The following is an 18,143-nucleotide window of genomic DNA, read 5'->3' as shown; positions in this document are numbered from 1 at the left end:
TGGAGCTGGCAACCCTAATTGTAGTTGGACATCCATGCACAGAACACATATCATTAGCTACACATGAAGCTGCCTTATACTGAATCAGACCCTTGGTCCATCAAAGTCAGTATTGTCTACTTAGACCGGCAGCGGCTCTCCAGGGTCTCAGGCAGAGGTCTTTCACATCACCTACTCACCTAGTCCCTTTAAATGGAGATGCCAGGGATTGAACCTGGGACCGTCTGCATGCCAAGCAGATGCTCTACCACTGAGCCACAGCCTCTCCCCTCCTCCCAGGTGAATGCAGCCAGCGGGACAAATCACAAGTCTTGACCACGGGCTTGATTGTGGCGCCCCCACACCGTTCGTCCTTCCCTCTCTTTACGAAGGCATAACCATGCCTTACTTCATAAGCAGGGCGCATGCAGAAACTTCCAGATGAAAAGGCATTTTGTGATATTCATAAGAGCGACCTGAGGATGTGCTCACGTGAGCAAAAACTGTAGCGTCGGAAGCAGCCTTTGATAACCGTGGGGGGGATGGCACAAATCAGCTTACCATTCCTTCTGGAATCCCAGAAGCCTGTTTTAAACTAGCCCGAGCGTTAGAAGTGCTGCTCTGCTCTGCCCTAATATCAGCACATATTACATTGTGCTTGAGAACTGAGGCACAGCGTGTGTAAACTGCAGACTGATTACCACTGCGGGCCTACTGGCCTTCGCCGTTACGCATGCCAAGCCAATAGCGGAGGCAGCGACATTCTCTTAATGCAAGGTTGCCTCGCAATAGCCTTACAATAACTAGCCCAGCCCCTGTCTAATGCATTTTGACCGTGAGCAGTAATTCCTGCTCTTTACAATCGGCTTGGATAATGCCCTACAATATGAGATTGGAATATGTCTAATCCTTTAAACATCCAGCCGAGCATTGACGATTTGGCCTCCTGAGGCAGTGAAGTCCATATTGTAAATCACAAAAAAAGATGGTGCGGGATGGGGGGGGGGATTCAATGGCCACACATGTTACACATTAGTGGCTTCATTCGACGTTTGGATTTGAGATTACTGATGGTGTCAATTTAGATTTCTGTATTGATTTATTATACCGTTGTATTTCGTTCACTCCTGTTTAGCTGCTGGGATTTTACAGGGCAAAAGCGGAGAGTTGCTTTGTTAAATGTTGCAGCTTTTCTGTTGGTATTTTGCACAGAAGCTGATAAAAAGGCTCAAAGGAAAACATACATAACATGCTTGGAATTTTTTTTTTAAAATCCATTTCATGTTTTATGTTAGCTCTACTCATCCCTGTAATTCTTCATGCCACCTATGTAAGCTGACAGTCAAAAACCTCTGGCTTTAAATCTAAAAAGTAATTCTGAAATTTCAGGTTTATATAACAATAAATATACTCAGAAATACACTGTATAAAAAGCCAAAAATCTAAATCTATGCTTTTATTGAAAACAGCAGACGATTCATTTACTGTAACAGGTAGGGTTGCCAGACTCCGGGTTGGGCCTGGAGATCTCCCAGAATTACAACTGATCTCCAGAACTACAGCGATTAGTTCCCCTTATGAGAAAATGGCTGGTTGACTCCATGACATTATATCCCACTGAGGTCCCTCCTCTCTCCAAACCCGCCCCTCCCCAGGCTTCACCCCCAGTTCTCCAGGACTTTTCCAACCTACAGCAGGCAAGTGAGTCAACCATCCTCAGTGAACTGAAAAGGCCCACCACCAACTCTACCTCTATCACTACCAAGCCTCAGGAGAGACTGTTGCCTACTTCCCTCTTCATTTGGCCAGTGGCCCCTTCTAGGCCTTGCACTGACATGAATGTGTGTGGGTTTTTTTGGAGGAGGAAGGGGAGGCCAGCATTCGTGTCAAGACCTTAGCCGAACCAAAATGCCATTCTCTTGTGATGGGAATCCAGGATGTGGGTACCTTGCCTTCTTGATATGACACCTATAACATTTACTCTGCACACTATCTGCAGGTTCTGTACCCTATCTTGAAGTCTCGAGTGCAAAAGCACATATGATCCAGAGGAAATAGTTTACTGACCAGGCCCTTCTGGGGAGAGATTGTTGGAGTAAGTCCCACTATTGAAGGTGAACCCCCTTCAAGGCAATCTTGAAGAACAGTATGGGAGCGAAGAAAATTGACGAGAATGTCTGGCTGCCTTTGTCAAGTATGTGGGCTTTCAACTATGATCCATGACCTGTTTGACTTGCCTCCAGGGAGAAAGCATAACTAACAGAGAAACCTTGTATATTCATTCATTCATTCATTCATTCATAAACCTTTAATGGCATATAAACCTTGTATATTTTAGCGAGCCAGAAACTGCAGTTTCTTTTGTTTCCAATCGTCTGTTTCCAAACCTCAGTTTAGCTTATTTGTGCAAAATAAATAAAAGATAAACTGAAATCCATCTTCACATTCTGCGAATTCACATCTTCACATTCAGAATTCTGCCCTGCATTATCATAGAAGGGTTAGCATTCAATCTAGCCAAGCAAAAAGCTCTACAAAGACGAGGAGTTGTCAGATAATATGTATAGGCAGGCAGACCACGTGGAGGGGGTATTCTGAAAAACTGGGATGAACAGACGCGACGAGCACGAAAAGTAGTGCTGTTATAATCGAGCTCTTTAATGCGCTTTTTAATTTTGGTAAAAGCTTCAGTTTTCCCAAGATCTAATAACATATCCTGCGAGAAGCCCAACAACGACAGTATCTCATCTAAGATTTTTTGCCATGAGGATTTAAAAGGGTCATGCTTCAGAGAAGCTTTGGCTCATTGCCAGTACCTGCTTGCTCATGCCCTCCAAATGGTAAGTTATTCTCACAGCTGAGACACACACTTCTGGAAGGTAGGGGCAGCTGGGAGTGGTTGTATCAGCCTTCTCTTGTTTCCCAGTCAGTATCTGCCATCACTTGCGCATCCTCCTGGGTGAAGGGTTAGCCATGTGCCGCAACCAAGGGGTATCTAATTGTATTATCTATAACTAGAATTCATAGTCTTTTCCAGAGTTATCCAGAAACAAGCTGCTGTAGGGATTTGTGATGTGGTGCTTAAGGCACTTATATTTAACATTCGAAGAGCCTTGAGGGCTCAGACCCTTTTAATTTGGCATCCTGTTTCCAAGAGTGGCCAGCTGAATGCCTTCAATAACCCCATATGGCTAGCACAAAGGTTTTACAACCCTCCTCTACTATCTCTCCCCAATGGTATTCAGTGGTACAATGCATGGCACATCATCCAGGCCTCTGCCAACATGGCAGAGTGTATGAATACAACTTGGAGCCCATAGATCCCAGTCCCATCCAAAGTACAAAACAATAGGTTGGTTCTACATTACTGTATTGGAGCCAGAAGTCTGAAAGAACCCTTCTGTAAGTGGAAGACAACTTCCATGAGTGGAAGAGCACCTTTGGAACCTACCCACTGTGTGTGTGTGTGTCTGTTAAGTGCCGTCAAGACACTTCCAACTTATGCCGACCCTATTAATTAATGACCTCCAAAATGTCCTGTCGTTAACAGCCTTGCTCAGGTCTTGCAAACTGAGGGCCATGGCTTCCTTGATTGAGTCAATCATCTCATGTTGTGTCTTCCTCTTTTCCTGCTGCCTTCAATGTTTCCTAACTTTATTGTCTTTTCCAGTGACTCTGGTCTTCTTGTAATGTGACCAAAGCCTCAGTTTAGTCATTTTAGCTTCTAGGGAAGTTCAGGCTTGATTTGATCTAGAACCCACTTATTTGTCTTTTTGGCAGTCCGCAGTATCCATAAAACTCTCCTCCAACACCACATTTCAAATGAACCAGCTTTCTTCCTGTTAGCTTTCTTCATTGTCCGACTTTCACACCCATACATAGTAATGGGGAATACCACGCTATGAATTATATCCACTGTACTAAAGTCAATAACATCACGCTTTTCTGTGCATCCGCAAGCCACATTTTTCAGTCTGAGTGTCCACAAGTATAAATGGGGGAAATGGTCTTACCATCATGGGCATGGATGACAAGGCATTATAACAACAACAAAAAGAGAAAACACAGAATTTCTACCTAGTCCATAGCAGTGTCAGACAGTACAGGCCTTGTTGAACTGACCTGTCAAATTATAAAGGAATGGAGAGTAGCTTGATTTTCAATGACAACATTTCATGATGTCAGCTACAGGGGGTAGGAGCAAGGCAGGAGAAGAGTCAGAAAAAATGCAGTAGCTTATGCTTTCAGAGTAAGGTGTGGGTGAGCCCCTCATGTTACATACAGCTGTGGGTGAGCCCCACATGTTACATTCAACCGTAGAAAAGAAAGCCTCCTTCCCAATTTATACATGTACTAGTATCCGTCTGGATAACCAAGTACTAAGTGGCTCACAATCATGTATTGTCCTGGTAATTCAGAGACAAGTGATTTCATTTTCCTACACTGTTGTATTCTCCAGGACAGAAGGATCATAACTCAAAAGTAGCCAACTTTAACAGCATAACACTGTTGACTTCCAGCAGAGATTCTACAAAGTCATGCCCAATGAGCTGTATTTTGGAAGGGATGTTGATTTATGCTTATATTTACAGCTTAATAAGAAAAGGAGTTTTATACTTAAGATCATCTATCATGACTACCTTCCAAACTTAGTTTATTTAACCAGAACGTGCCTATTAGTATTTATTAAATGTCATCCCGCATCACCTTATCACCATGCTTACAATTAGAACTACGTAGTTGGTATTTGACCAGCTTTGACATTCAGATGTAACCAGACCCAACCGAAACATTGGAGAGATAAGTAGAGGCAAGACAACATGAGCTAAATGTCTGGAACATGGCAAAAGCAAAGCTTTAACAGGCTTGATTTCAATAACTTTCCAAACTTGTTATTTCAAAGCTTAGGGGAGGCTTTGGTGGGAATGAGGGAAGACGCCCAAGAGAAGAAAGGAATGGACGGAAGGAGTACAAAAGAAAGCTAAGTCAAGCCAAGGGTAAAGGTATAAATTAGCCCTGCTTCTGGCAAGAATCAATTAGTGCTGGACAATTCACCCTTTACAATATTCTTTCATTGTCCACTTTCCTTCCTTGCTACATAAAGCGTCCCATTCAGCAAAACTCTCCCTGTACCTTTTCAAACTCAGTAAGGAACTCCATATTTTAAATGGATATTTTTAACTGGTAAGGGATTCCTGTGTGATAAACATTTCAAACAATATTTATAAAACAATAGTAAAAAATTAACTCAAGGTTTTTATGTATGGTGCCCCTGGTTCAATTTCCAGCATCTCCTGTACATGTTTTTGCTACTGAAATTAACTCAGTTCTAGGAAGAAAACCACATTAGTAGCTGACTATACCTTTGGCCCTTAGGACTCAATGATGAAGTCCTGGGGTGACTGGGAAGATGTCCTGCCCCTCATTTACTCATTCAGTGGCAACTGCTATTTATGACTTTATGGCAAGCAAATTTCAAAGATCTCTAAGAACCAGAAACACAAATTTACAGTTCAATCTACAACTCATTAGGGTGAAACATGTGGACTCAAATGGAATTAAGGGCTGTTCTTTCCTGACGTTTCGCCAGCAACTGTGGCAGGCATCTTCAGAGTAGTAACACTGAAGGACACTGTCCTTCAGTGTTACTACTCTGAAGATGCCTGCCACAGTTGCTGGCGAAACGTCAGGAAAGAAAATTCCAAGACCACGGTTACACAGCCCGAATAACCTACAAGAACCAAGGAATTAAGGGCTGTTCAAATGTTTTTCCACCTCTCAGCTACACCCGGTATGAAATCAGGAGTTTGTGCCTCAGGTTTCTCCCCAGTCTTCTCAGCATGGTCAGAAATGAATGCCTGAACATCCCATATTTATCTGAACATGTTATCTCCCTTGAAATGGAATATTAAACCTTCTTATCTAGGGTCAAGAGGTCATCAAAGGTGTAGTAGACATTTGATTTCTCTGAAAAACTTGGGGATTTAGTTGAGGGAAGGGAGGTTTTCATTATTCTTGCTTTCTATCCTGCTTACTCGCAACAAAGAAAAAGACAAAAGAAAGCAGGTTGGATCCAACAAGCTCTTTCGTTAGGAAAAAGGAAGGGCAGAGTCCCCTTTGGAATACCAAAATGGCTATGGTGAGGATCATGGAACTTCCATGGACAAAAGCCACGTGGAACAGGGGCTCTAATTAGGGTTGCTAAGCTCTAGGTGGGGCCTGGAGTTCTCCGAGAATTACAACTGATCTCCAGACTACAGAGATCAGTTCACCTGAAGGAAATGGCAGCTTTGGAGGGAGCGCTCTATGGAATCAAATCCCTAGCTCTAATAAGGAAAGGAACTCATCAAGATTGAGTGAAACTGTTGGTGAGATCCAACCCAGCATTGTCAATAAAAAAAAAAAGAGGTAGAAATGGGTGTGGCATATTTATTGTATACATTATAATGGAAGGTCTGTTTCCCCCTGATATTTGTGTAAATTGGTTTAATCTCATGGGGTGGTGTCCCTACTTAATTGGTACTATTTGTTGGCTAGAAGTATAGAAGGCCCGAGCTCCCTTGTTCTGAAACCAGTTGTTGTCATCTCTGTATCTCCTTGTTAACAGCTTGTTTTGAGCACACCTTTCCCTGTTGGAAGGCTTTAAGAGGGGAGTGGACATGTTTATGTAGGAGAGGGCTATCCATGGCTACTGGTCAAAGTGGCTACTGATCATGATGCATACCTATTCTCTCCAGGATCAAAGGAGCATACCTATTATATTGGGTGCTGTGGAACAAAGGCAGGATGGTGCTGCTGCACTCGTCTTGTTTGTGGCTTCCTAGAGGCACCTGGTTGGCCACTGTGTGAACAAACTGCTGGATTTGATGGGCCTTGGTCTTATCCAGCAGGGCCTTTCTTATGTTCTTATGCTGTATGAACTCAAGAGCAGGAACCTGAGCGAGCACTCTAATTCTTACAACAGGATGAATTTGTAAACTGGATGGAGAAATTGATGCTTTCAAACAGAATTTTTTGAATCGCTCTTTCCCAAGGAAGAATTATCATTACTATGATGGAGCTATTTTCAGGAAGGGTCAGTCGAAACAAACGCCATGATGATATTTCTCCTAGATTTAATTTAATCTGGCAAATTATTTGAGCTGTTCGTGTACGTTTGCTAACAGAAAGCCATTATTTTCTGTTTACATTCATTCCTACTAGAGAACTGAGCATCACTGCTGGAGCAAAAGAAAAACAATCCAGTGAGAGTCCACACTACTCATCTTGATACAGGGCTTGTTTTGTTTTTAAATGTAATGTTCCTTCACCGAGTTTTAACGGCATCCTTATAATACTTTTTGTCTCGACTCTGTAATTGGTTCAGAGGAGAGACAAAGACAGACACAGCTGACAAACAGCGAACCAATTCATCTCTCAAAAAAGCTTTCTCTTACAAGAGATTACACCTGTCTCATTTCAGCACACTCGGCCATCTGGCCTTTCTCTGGGATGGGTGCTTAAACTTCAAGGTCCAGTTATTGTTACAAGTACCTTTGGGGGGGGAGCGGGGGTGTTCTCTACAGCACACACATCAACCCATATTTCAGAAGGAACCCTTTCTGCTTGTTCAGGAGGTGTGCTTTTTGCAACTTTGCATTAGAAATATTTTTTAAAAGCAAATGCACATATTATGATTCTTATATTATACATGTGCCTGTGATATGGTTTACATTTATCACGTTTTCTGGATTTTGGATAAATCCTTTGAATAATCAGTTTCATAGCTAAGAGGCATACTTCAGAATCACCAGCTCATTTCCTAAAGGCAATCATTGGATTTTGCCTCAAAACCTTGAAAAGGATAAATGTTCCCCTTTCATGGTAACATGCTTTGCTTACCTTCTTATAGTACAAGAGCCATTACATTTAAGCATGTTTTCACTGTAAGTATTTAACAAGCTCGTATATATTTCATATTGAAATATAACATCTTTGTTTTATACAAATATTCTAATTGAAAGGGTAGTAATCACACTGGGGACTTCCCCTCTTTCGTCAGCTTTGTGAAACAAATCTGTGGATGCTTTACAATTAAATTTGACTGTGAAAAAAAGCCTGAACACACACTATAGGTTTTCTTTCTTTCTTTCTTTCTTTCTTTCTTTCTTTCTTTCTTTCTTTCTTTCTTTATTTATTTATTTATTTATTTATTTCTAGTACTTTATTTATTTCTTTATTTGCTACACAGAACTTTGCAGAGGTGCTGCCCCCCACAACAAGGCTAGAAGGGTTCAGTTGAATGCTGCCCATCACTGAAGATTGCTCTCCATGTGCCCCCCCCCCGGCCGTACAGCCAATAGGTGGCTGGCTTAGCCAAACTCCTTTCAACAACAGATGTCTCAAAGTGTTCATCCAGTTTTCACGTTCATAGGTCTTTTTTCTTCTTCTCATAATCTATGACTGAATGTGCTCCAGAGACCTGAAAATCATCTGATCCATATACCCAAGTTCCAAATGTTCAGTGTATCTTATTCTCTAACTTTTGTGTTCCTTTATAACCATCCTTTTGGCAAAGAATGGCATTTATTTTCAAATACTGAATTTGGATCCACCAATCAATCAAAAGTGATGTGGTTGGATAGCTAATTATAGTAGCAACTAGAAAGTTTCAGTTCAAGGTCAGGGGATGGAGGTGGACCTCAATCTAAGGCAAAATTACGTTTTCTCCAATCTGCTGGTTGGAGACCTAGCATCCAAAATATTATGCTAAATGAGATTGGATAGTATAATAACAAAATTAAAGTTTTAATAACATACTGCTATAAAGTGCACAGGGCCTCTTTGTTTCAGGATTTTTTTCCCCGTCAACGATTTTAAGAATACAGTTATCTCAAAGTACTGAATGTACATCTCTATGTGTTTTTAAAACTTTGTGGACTGCTTTGCAGAATTAAACACACAAGTGTTCAGAGCCAATGTAGATGTTTCGCAATGACATCAACGGGTGTGCCAGGTAGACACAGATGCAAGGTCTTTCAAAAGAGTCAGAGCATTTCAGCAACAGAATGTAACAATCTGCTTCGATAGGTCTAGGACTCCAAGGCTTGAATTAAAAGACACCTCCCTTCATGACCAGAAGGCATATGTGTTCATGCAGGGAATACTGCCAATTTCCCTTCCACCTGTAGCTCCTTGAAAAGCCATACAGGATTTCGTACCACTCTGCATACATTTTGCAGAGGCATGGAAAGAAATACCACCACCACCACCACCACCACCCCCCACCCCCGTAAGCAGTGTCCTTTGCTCAGCAGTGGGATCTTTAGAGCCAACCCTGTGTCAAAAAGAGTTAGGTGAATTTGATTATTTTTATCGCTAAGCATATTTTGTAACATTTTATACTAAGAGACAGCATTTACTACACCTTGACCAAAGATGAAAAGGTAGATTTGGATAAGCTCCTTTTCCTTGAAACTACAAAAACAGTAATTTTTGTGGGAATTCAGTGACATCTATAACACAATTCTGTGTTGTCACTATAGCTTCTTTGATACAGAAGTCAGAGTCAGGATGTTAACTTAGTTAGTCTTTTGAATTTAGGGCAAGTAGTCATAACTGGTCTTAATTCTCTCTGCATCCTGGGTTGGATCCAGTCAGCTATTCTAGTGTTGAAAAGGGGAGAAAGGAGAACCCTCCGATCACCAAAATGTTTATGTTGTGGTTCATGAGACCAAGAACCTAGAAGGTTGAGCCACAATACTTAAAAATAATATTAAATATATATTTATTATTAAGTGCAATTGCTCTTTAGAAGGGTTAAAAACATAAACATCAAAAGGTAAATTTCACACAAATGAAGAATCACTTGAAACATCTAAACTGGTTGCACAATAAAAACCAACAAGTCCATATGCATTTTGGCCCATAGGGTAGAAATGCATATGGTCTTGGTAGTTTTTCAGTGGTCACAATAGTGTAACACACTATTTTTCAGTGGTCACAACACACGTCTACAATCAATAACATAATCTTTGTAAAGGTCAATGCAGGTTGGATGTGAAACCTAGGGACAGAAAAATAATTTAAGAAACTATATTTTAGAAATAGCGTTATAACCAAATTGGAAATTTAGTTGGACTCCCAAAAATTTTTTATTGCAGATTGCTACTCACAGATCATTACTGGGGCTCCAGATATAGATAAAAGTAAAATCAGGCCTGAACTCGTCCTGGACATCCAGTCAATCACATAAATAAATGTGATGCAACCATGCCGTGCCAAAACAGAATTTTGAAAGACGGCATTAACCCAATGTAAACATAAACCTTGCTTCTTTTACAGAATATGTTCTGGATATGCCCTTATGCATAACTGTACAATATCTCACAAAAAAAACTGTTCTTGTTAACTCAACGTTTGCCCATACACACCTGCTATTGGCTTCCAGCATGTGTTCATGAGTCAACCAGTAAACGAAATCTGAATAAGGCCCCGAGATTTTAATATAAGCCTCTGAGGTAGAGAATATATATAACCCAATAGAGAACATAACCCAATGTTTACATTGGGTTAATGCCATCTTTCAACATTCTGTTTGGAAGGGTGAAAGGACGGGATACTGGGACCTCCCTAGTTTGAACCCTCCGGACTAGAGTGGTGGCAGCTATTTTAGGCACTTGCCTGTTCCTGGGCTGAAGGGGACAAGAAGGAAGGAGGGGGTACGGGGCTGAAGCACTCTTGGGGGGGATGCCCCTCTTAGAATAGCCCCCACTGGTCCCCCTGCATCCATGACAAGGGCCTTTCAGGTAAGAAGAAGAGGAAATAGTGGGGGAGGGAAAATGAGACACCCCCCCACAAGTACTTGCCAGTACCCCGCTTGTCCATACCTATATTTTACAAACATTTCATGCATACAGTTAACACAAATCTTAGGAGACTCTATGAATTGCACTCACAAATGCCTAATTATTTATTGCATTTTTATCCCCCCTTTCCTCAGGGCACTATACATGATCTCCTTCACCGTTTTATCCTCACAAAAACAGTAAGGTAAGTTAGCCTGAGTACCCAGCTTGCTGGGGGTAAAGGGAAGACAACTGGGGAAGGCACTGGCAAACCACCCTGTAAACAAAGTCTGCCTATAAACGTCGGGATGTGACGTCACCCCATGGGTCAGGAATGACCCAGTGCTTGCACAGGGGACCTTTACCTTTTACCTGAGTTAGCCTGAGAGACAGCAACTGACCCAAGGTCACCAAGTGAGCTTCATGACAAAATGGGGACTTGAATCTGGGTCTTCCCAATCGGAATCTGACAGTCTAACCACTGCATGTTCATTTTCCGCCTTGTTTTAATATCTTTACACTAAAACACAAGAACGTGTCCATTATTTCAGAGTACTACAGCTCTACAGAACTACACAAAAGGGGTAGCATAGCTCTGCTGTATTTCTTAACCTTGACATTTTGATTGAATAACCATAAACTGTAGCCTATTCAAACAGAGCAATTCTAAGCAAGTCTACTCAGATCTATTCAGTGGGGCTCTTACCCCCAGGAATCCACTGTAGGTTTAGTGAAGCCATTTGTGAATGCAAGAGGACTGTACATAGAAATGATAATTATTGAAAACCAGATGGAACCTTGTTTCTGATGCAAAACTGTTATGATCAGATTACACATTACAATATAGATCTGTGGTCAGAGCTCCTGATATTTCCTTTACCATCAACAAGGAACCCTGAGGAAGCCTGAGTATTTCACGTTCTTTTTTAAAAACAAACAAACTGAAATCCACCCATGGCTCTCCTACATAAGTGCAGTTTGATCCTGATTTTACCTACACAAAACATACAGATTACTGTCTCTCGAAGGCTGAGAACGAGCCAGTTTTTGCTACACAATATAGATTTTCTGATAAAAATTAAAGAGACAAAATACACAAACTACATTCTGCAGTTTGTGTTTGTGAGTTCAAACACAGGAAACAATCCAGCCAAAGCTAAGCATGATTATCACTGAAGACTTTCCAGTGCAATCCTAAAGAGAATTGCACCCTTCTAAGCAAATTGGTTTTAGGAAGGTGTAACTCTGTTTAGGATTGCACTGTTAAGCACATGCTAGAATCTCTCTCAACGAGATTTAAAATGCTGCCAGCTTTTGTCTTCTATATTTGCTGTATTTATATGGTGAATGTCCTGAAGGCCACTCAAAATGTTATAGTTACTTCTGATGCTGTGTAATATAAAGCATACGTTTTGACCTGTAATTATTCCAAACACTTCTACGTTATCGGGGAGGGGTAAATTCAATAGGCTGAATTGAAATGTGGCTCATCAATGCCAAAAGAACAACCTAACTGGTAATTATGAAACTACCAAAGTAAACCTTAATTCAGTGCTGGGGGGCAGGGAGGAAAGAAAGAAATGTTGCTGAAGACAGATAGTAGAATGACCGCATAGTACTCTTCAGGGAACAAGAATCAGTTTTATCCAGTGGAAAGACATAATCTTACCCAATATTTGCATATTTAGACTGTACTAATTCTATACTCTTACAGAAATCACCTAAGAAAGTATAAACATTTTGGAAAATATTGTGAATGTGCAACAACCACTGCCAAATGGACCTCAGTAATGTAATGATGTCTCTCGTCATTTAAGGCCTTAAATGCACCTAGTTAAAAACAAAGATTCCAAAACACCTTGGTCCATGATGATTGACAGACGCTAATTTCAAAAGAGGACTCACAGCATAAAAACTCTACATTTGTTGCCCAGAGTTGAAAGGGGATCCGTACTGGGTCAGGTCGATATGCATATTCATTAACTTTGATATCCCAGCATATGATTGGCACTGTCAAAGCGGTCACACCTACAATCTGATAGCGATGCGCGTGCAAAACTGCTCATGTGAAGGGCCATGCTATCCATGAAGTCCATGTGGATTGGGGTCTATCAGTACAATCCTAAACGAAGGTACACCCTTATGTACCCTTTGGCTTCAATTGATTTAGAGGGGTATAACTCTGTTTAGGATTGCACTGCATTACCAGCAAGTAAAGAACCACACATGCCCACCCAGGTTTAAATCGATTAAAGACGTCTCTCATTTTATACCGAACAAAACTGTTTCATTACACCGCTCCTATAAAATGTCACAAAAGCACATGTTTAAGAAGAATATAGATCCAGTCTGAGCGGGGTGGGGGAACATTTGCAAACTGAACAAAGGCCATGCATCAAACAATAAAAACAATTCCTCTGACCTTAGCCATTTCCAGAGTCGAGAACACAGGACCTCCAGGTCAGCATCACCCAAAGACATTTCCCTGAACAAACAAGGACACAAATCTTTGCAACCATACCTGGGGCTGTGATACTTTCCAGAAAGCACAGCGCTTGCGACGGCACAGTGACCTCAGCAGGGGAGGAACCCAAAACTCTGCTTCATTTTGCGCTGGCAAAGGCTCACTGCAGTAGTCGGTAGATGCCTTCCCCCCCTAGTCAACTGTTACAGCCTTCCACCAGCTCTCTGACCTTTGCACTCATTTCTTCTCTCTCTCTCTCTCTCTTTCTCCCCTCCTCCCCATCCTCTGCAGTCAAAGCCACTGTGCTGGTCTGATTTGCATAAGGCTGGCAAAGGCCTGCCAGCAGCTAAGCAAAGAGCTCTGGCTGGATGAGAAATGGCAGAGCCGCAGCTCTGCTGGAAATACCTGAATCACTGGAGAGCAGAGGTGGGGGGGGGGCACATTATGTTTGCACTTAAGCACTGGTGCGACCGGTGTGCGAGAAACTACTCTCTCGCTATGACTAATAGAGGGGCCGGGGGTGCTTTAATTCTGAAGCATATTGAGCAGCATGTTGCTATTCTGCAAGGTACCTCGCTAAAATCAGGCTCCGGGCAGCCGGTTTCCAAGGTGACCAAAATAGTCAAAGGGTCTATTTAAACGAAGGGAGGAAAGTGATGGGTGAAATTTTCGACGGGTGGGCTTGTTTATCTTCAATGCAGCTAGCCGGATGCGTTCGTTTATTTTTAGAAGAATGTGTGCGTATATGATTATTTTCATGTGAGATTCAAAAGCGTCATTCGGGTTAACTTGCAAGCAAAAGGTAAAGCGGTGTTTTAGACGCACCACCGCAAAACTGCATAAATCAAATAGAAAATAAAGCATGGTTGCTCCCGTTTTTCAGATCAGAACTGTTAACAGCCTGTGCCAAAATAGCAAACCTGAACCAATATTCAACACAGCACCAGTTAAAAACAGTTAAAACACACACACACACATACACACACACTGATTCACATTAATTCACCAAAATTTTCTGGCGCAAAGTGGATATTTGGTTTTATTTCTCTGCAGCAGTGGCTCAGGGTTATCTTATTTCCTGGACTCTCCCATTTTGCTTCCTGCAGGATACAGCATCCCTGCTCAAAGGTACTGTTTTCTTATCACTGAAATCCACATTAAAAAAAACCAGGAGTTCTGTTTCTTGCAGGATTTGAAAGGATATAAATTGCATCCCTGTCCCAGAATGCTGGATGCAGGCATCACAATATCACAGTTAAACTTTCCCGTTTTACACAAAGCTGATTGCAAAAACATTAAACATACACACACACAAATAGCAAGATTGTACATCTCACAAAGGTTCCTTAAAACATCTGAGATCTTTCTTTTAAAATGTGAAATGAAATGATAACAACTATTGTAATAAGCAGTGGGAAAAGAGAAAGGAGAGAATACTCGAGGATGTTGTTCTTAAAAGCTGGGGGGATTTACTGAATACAGTTTTCTTATGTGTGTGCATCTGCTTTTCATCATGAGCCCTAACATATTTCACAAAAGCCAGTGTTTTTTTTTGGGAGGGGGGAATCACACGCATCCCAATTAACATTCCAGGGTATACCATTTATCATTTAAAAGCATAAAAGACAATTGCAAGCATTGAAACCACATGGTCCCTATCAAAATAACGAGTTTGACACCAGCATAACAAATTGTTCTTTCATAGAAACCGTGCAGCATTTCAGAATTGACAGCTGATTAGTGCTAGGGGTTGATTATCAGGAGTCAAGGTTCCCCTTACTCACAGATCGGTATTGCTTCTGGCTGCACTGATTTTAATACCAAATATATTCTGTGCACCAACTGATTGCTATACTTTGCACAGTGTATTCAGCTGGGCATTCAACTCATGTGGATCAAACAAGCCACACCTCGCTGATCTTTTTTTAAAAAAAATGCTTTAAAATTGAAACAAATATATTGTTAACAGCAAAAACTGCTACTGCCTAAGCACTGAATAATCCAAAGCATTTTAAAAACACTGACCTCTTCAAATGGTTGTTTTTCCAATCCATGCGCTCTTTCTAATAATTATGCACCAAAATAGGTTGCCCTTGTGCAAAGTGTGACGTATTTTCTGCCTCCCCAGTTCCAGCAGAATCTTCTTAAATTTCCCAGCCCTGTGTTTTATTGCCGGTACCATATGCTTTATTGTTCAGCGATAAGAGCTACACACTGCACAAAGACTCATTACCTACTGCTTGCATAGCTGGCTGCTTCAGTCTCTCTGACGCTGCCTGTGTGATCACATGGGAGTTTTGTCTGATAAAACTGGGCATACTACTGATTCCACCATCTATGGATATTTGTATCGACTTAAGGCTACTATGAGGAAAGGGAAAAAAAACAAAAACAAGAAAGCTGCTTTAAGTTATTAACATGGCACAAATTATGGAAATCCCTTCACGACCCCTGTCCATGCCCATTACAAATCCCTTTGCAACCGCCCTTACAAAACATGGATTCATTAGAGTTTGGAAAATGTGACTAATATTTGTTTTGTGAGAGGTAATGACAGTATCACATTGCATTATCTTCATCGGGGACATAATGATCATTTGTACGGCTGTTTGTAAAAGTAATCGTATTCCAAACGCATCATGGCAGTATACTTTTAAGCGGCTAGAATTGTACAAGCACTAAGGTAGCATGCCTAAGCATATTTACTCAGACATAAGTCCAAATCAGTGGTACTTGCTTTCAAGTAAACACAAGTAGGAAGAAAATCATTACGGAGAGCTTTGTTTCATTCCCAAAGGTTTGAGCTATGGTTTTCTTTTTTATTATGTGAATCAATTAAAATCCCAATATGCAATGAGTAAAAATCACTCAGTTAAGTAAAATCTGCCCCATTAGATTAAATGACATACCAGATGAATATTTCTGTCTAGCATTTTCAAACTATTAAGACTTTGACATAGTAAATCCAGATTTTAAGTTTCATAAACAGAAGTAGAATTTTTTAATTCCTTTTTTATTTCTCAGTTGATAAAATTGTGTTTCTTTTAATGGGCAACAATTGACAACTGCTTCCTCAACAGTAATGAAACCAATAGGGTATCCCAGAAATAACGCCTATTGTTTCATGTCCAGGTGTAATAAAAAAGGTAATTTTGCTCTTGAAATTTTAAAATTGTTTCTTCCTCCCAAATTGTTTAAATGAAAATAGCTAAATTTACTCTGAAAATCAGACTCAGTAACGAACAGTTCTGTCTCCTAGTGCAAACTACTTAGGTTTACCATTGTAATCATCAGAATTATGTATTACAATCACATTTATATTTTGAAAGTAGCCAAATGACAAATGGGAATGTCATTTATTCATTACTGTTCTACAAATGAAAAAATACCTACTTAACATTCTTTTCAAAGGCTCACTCATTAGCATAAGTAATTGACAGCTTGTTGCTCATTAAGGGTATCCTCAAGTGCTGTGTGTACAGTCAGTAAAAACTATATGACTAACCTCAATGGATTCAGGATTGAACTCTAATAAACACTGCATGAAAAGATCTAATTCCGTTTCATCAGAAGTTCACAGAACAGCTCCATCTCATTGTGAAGGACAATCAGGAATAAGCCAGCTGTGGTGCAGTCAAACACCTACAGTATGTAAACTAAAGGATGTCCTATTTTTGGATTACAAATTAAAACAGAAAATAAGGATGAAAATTAAAATGGAAAATAAGGATGAAAATATTTGGAATCTGACTATCCATTTTAATCATGTAGACCGTAAAAATCATGCATACTTGGATCAGGTAAAAGATCATACCTGAGATGTTCTACCATTCTTCGGAAAAAAAAAAAAAAAAAAAAAAAACAAGCAGGTTAATCTGACCTTGAATTACTCCCAGATTTCAATTGGCATTGCTTTTAAACCACAAGGACACAGGTTATAATTGCTTTTAGTTCTATCATTTTGGTAACAGCACATCTTAAGGCACAACCAAGCAGATGGTTCAGGGTGCGACTATAAAGTGGCAAAGATGCTGCCTTTTACATTAATGAGGAAAAATGAAGCTAAGCTAGGCACTTGGTAATGAAGAGTTTCTTTTGTGAACAGCAATGCCTTGACCCTACTAATGATGTCATAGGATACTAAGGGTAGAAAGGAACAAATGGAAGCCATTTTGCTGCAGCCACGTGAAACAGCAGCAAAACAGATGCCTAGCAAATGGAGGAAGAAGAAAATAAATCAAGAATAATAAATACAATTGTCATTACCTACAGTAATAATTAGGGTTGCCAGGTCCCTCTTCGCAACTAGCAGGAGATTTTGGGGGTGGAGCCTGAAGAGGGTGGGGTTTGGGGAGGGGAGGGACTTCAATGCCATAGCGTTCAATTGCCAAAGCTGCCATTTTTCTCCAGGTGATCCGATCCCTATTGGCTGGAGATCAGTTTAATTAGCAGGAGATCTCCTGCTACTACCTGGCAGTTGGCAACCCTAGTAATAATTGGTTCTTGTGGGTTATCCGGGCTGTGTAACCGTGGTCTTGGTATTTTCTTTCCTGACATTTCGCCAGCAGCTGTGGCAGGCATCTTCAGAGGAGTAACACTGAAGGACAGTAATAATTGATCAATTGACTACCAGCTAATGGATGGATGGATGAATAGCCAAAGGAGGTTCATGAAAAAAATAATATTAACAGTTTTTTAAAAAGCTAGCAACGAAATGTTACCACTATAAAGGCGGCCAGTAATCTAAATAGTATGACTGTTGGGTACATACCGGGCAGAAAGCTTTTGATCTGGAAAGGTTTTATTTTTTTCATCCTGCAAACTGTTGTTTCTTTTAGTTAGAACAATATTTTTTAGGGTGTTTAAGGGGAAGA

The 18,143-nt window shown here is 40.7% G+C and overlaps 1 protein-coding gene across 2 annotated transcripts in view; it reads right to left on the bottom strand.

The window, feature by feature from the left end:
* Positions 1-18,143, bottom strand: part of CSRNP3 (cysteine and serine rich nuclear protein 3) — a 96,458-nt gene that overhangs the window by 32,743 nt on the left and 45,572 nt on the right. Inside the window, exon 1 of one of the 2 annotated variants that reach the window (XM_056861318.1) lies at positions 15,295-15,480. The exons of the other annotated variant lie outside the window; for it this stretch is intronic. The gene's annotated coding sequence lies outside the window, so the exon portion shown is untranslated. Of the gene's footprint in view, positions 1-15,294; positions 15,481-18,143 lie in introns of those variants that run through there. 2 annotated transcript variants of the gene reach the window in all.

This window comes from Euleptes europaea, chromosome 15 (assembly GCF_029931775.1).
Source record: "Euleptes europaea isolate rEulEur1 chromosome 15, rEulEur1.hap1, whole genome shotgun sequence".
In the NCBI taxonomy this organism is placed as follows: domain Eukaryota; kingdom Metazoa; phylum Chordata; class Lepidosauria; order Squamata; family Sphaerodactylidae; genus Euleptes; species Euleptes europaea.
The sequence above is the reverse complement of the archived record's forward strand: the minus strand, read 5'-3'. Positions and strand labels throughout refer to the sequence as shown.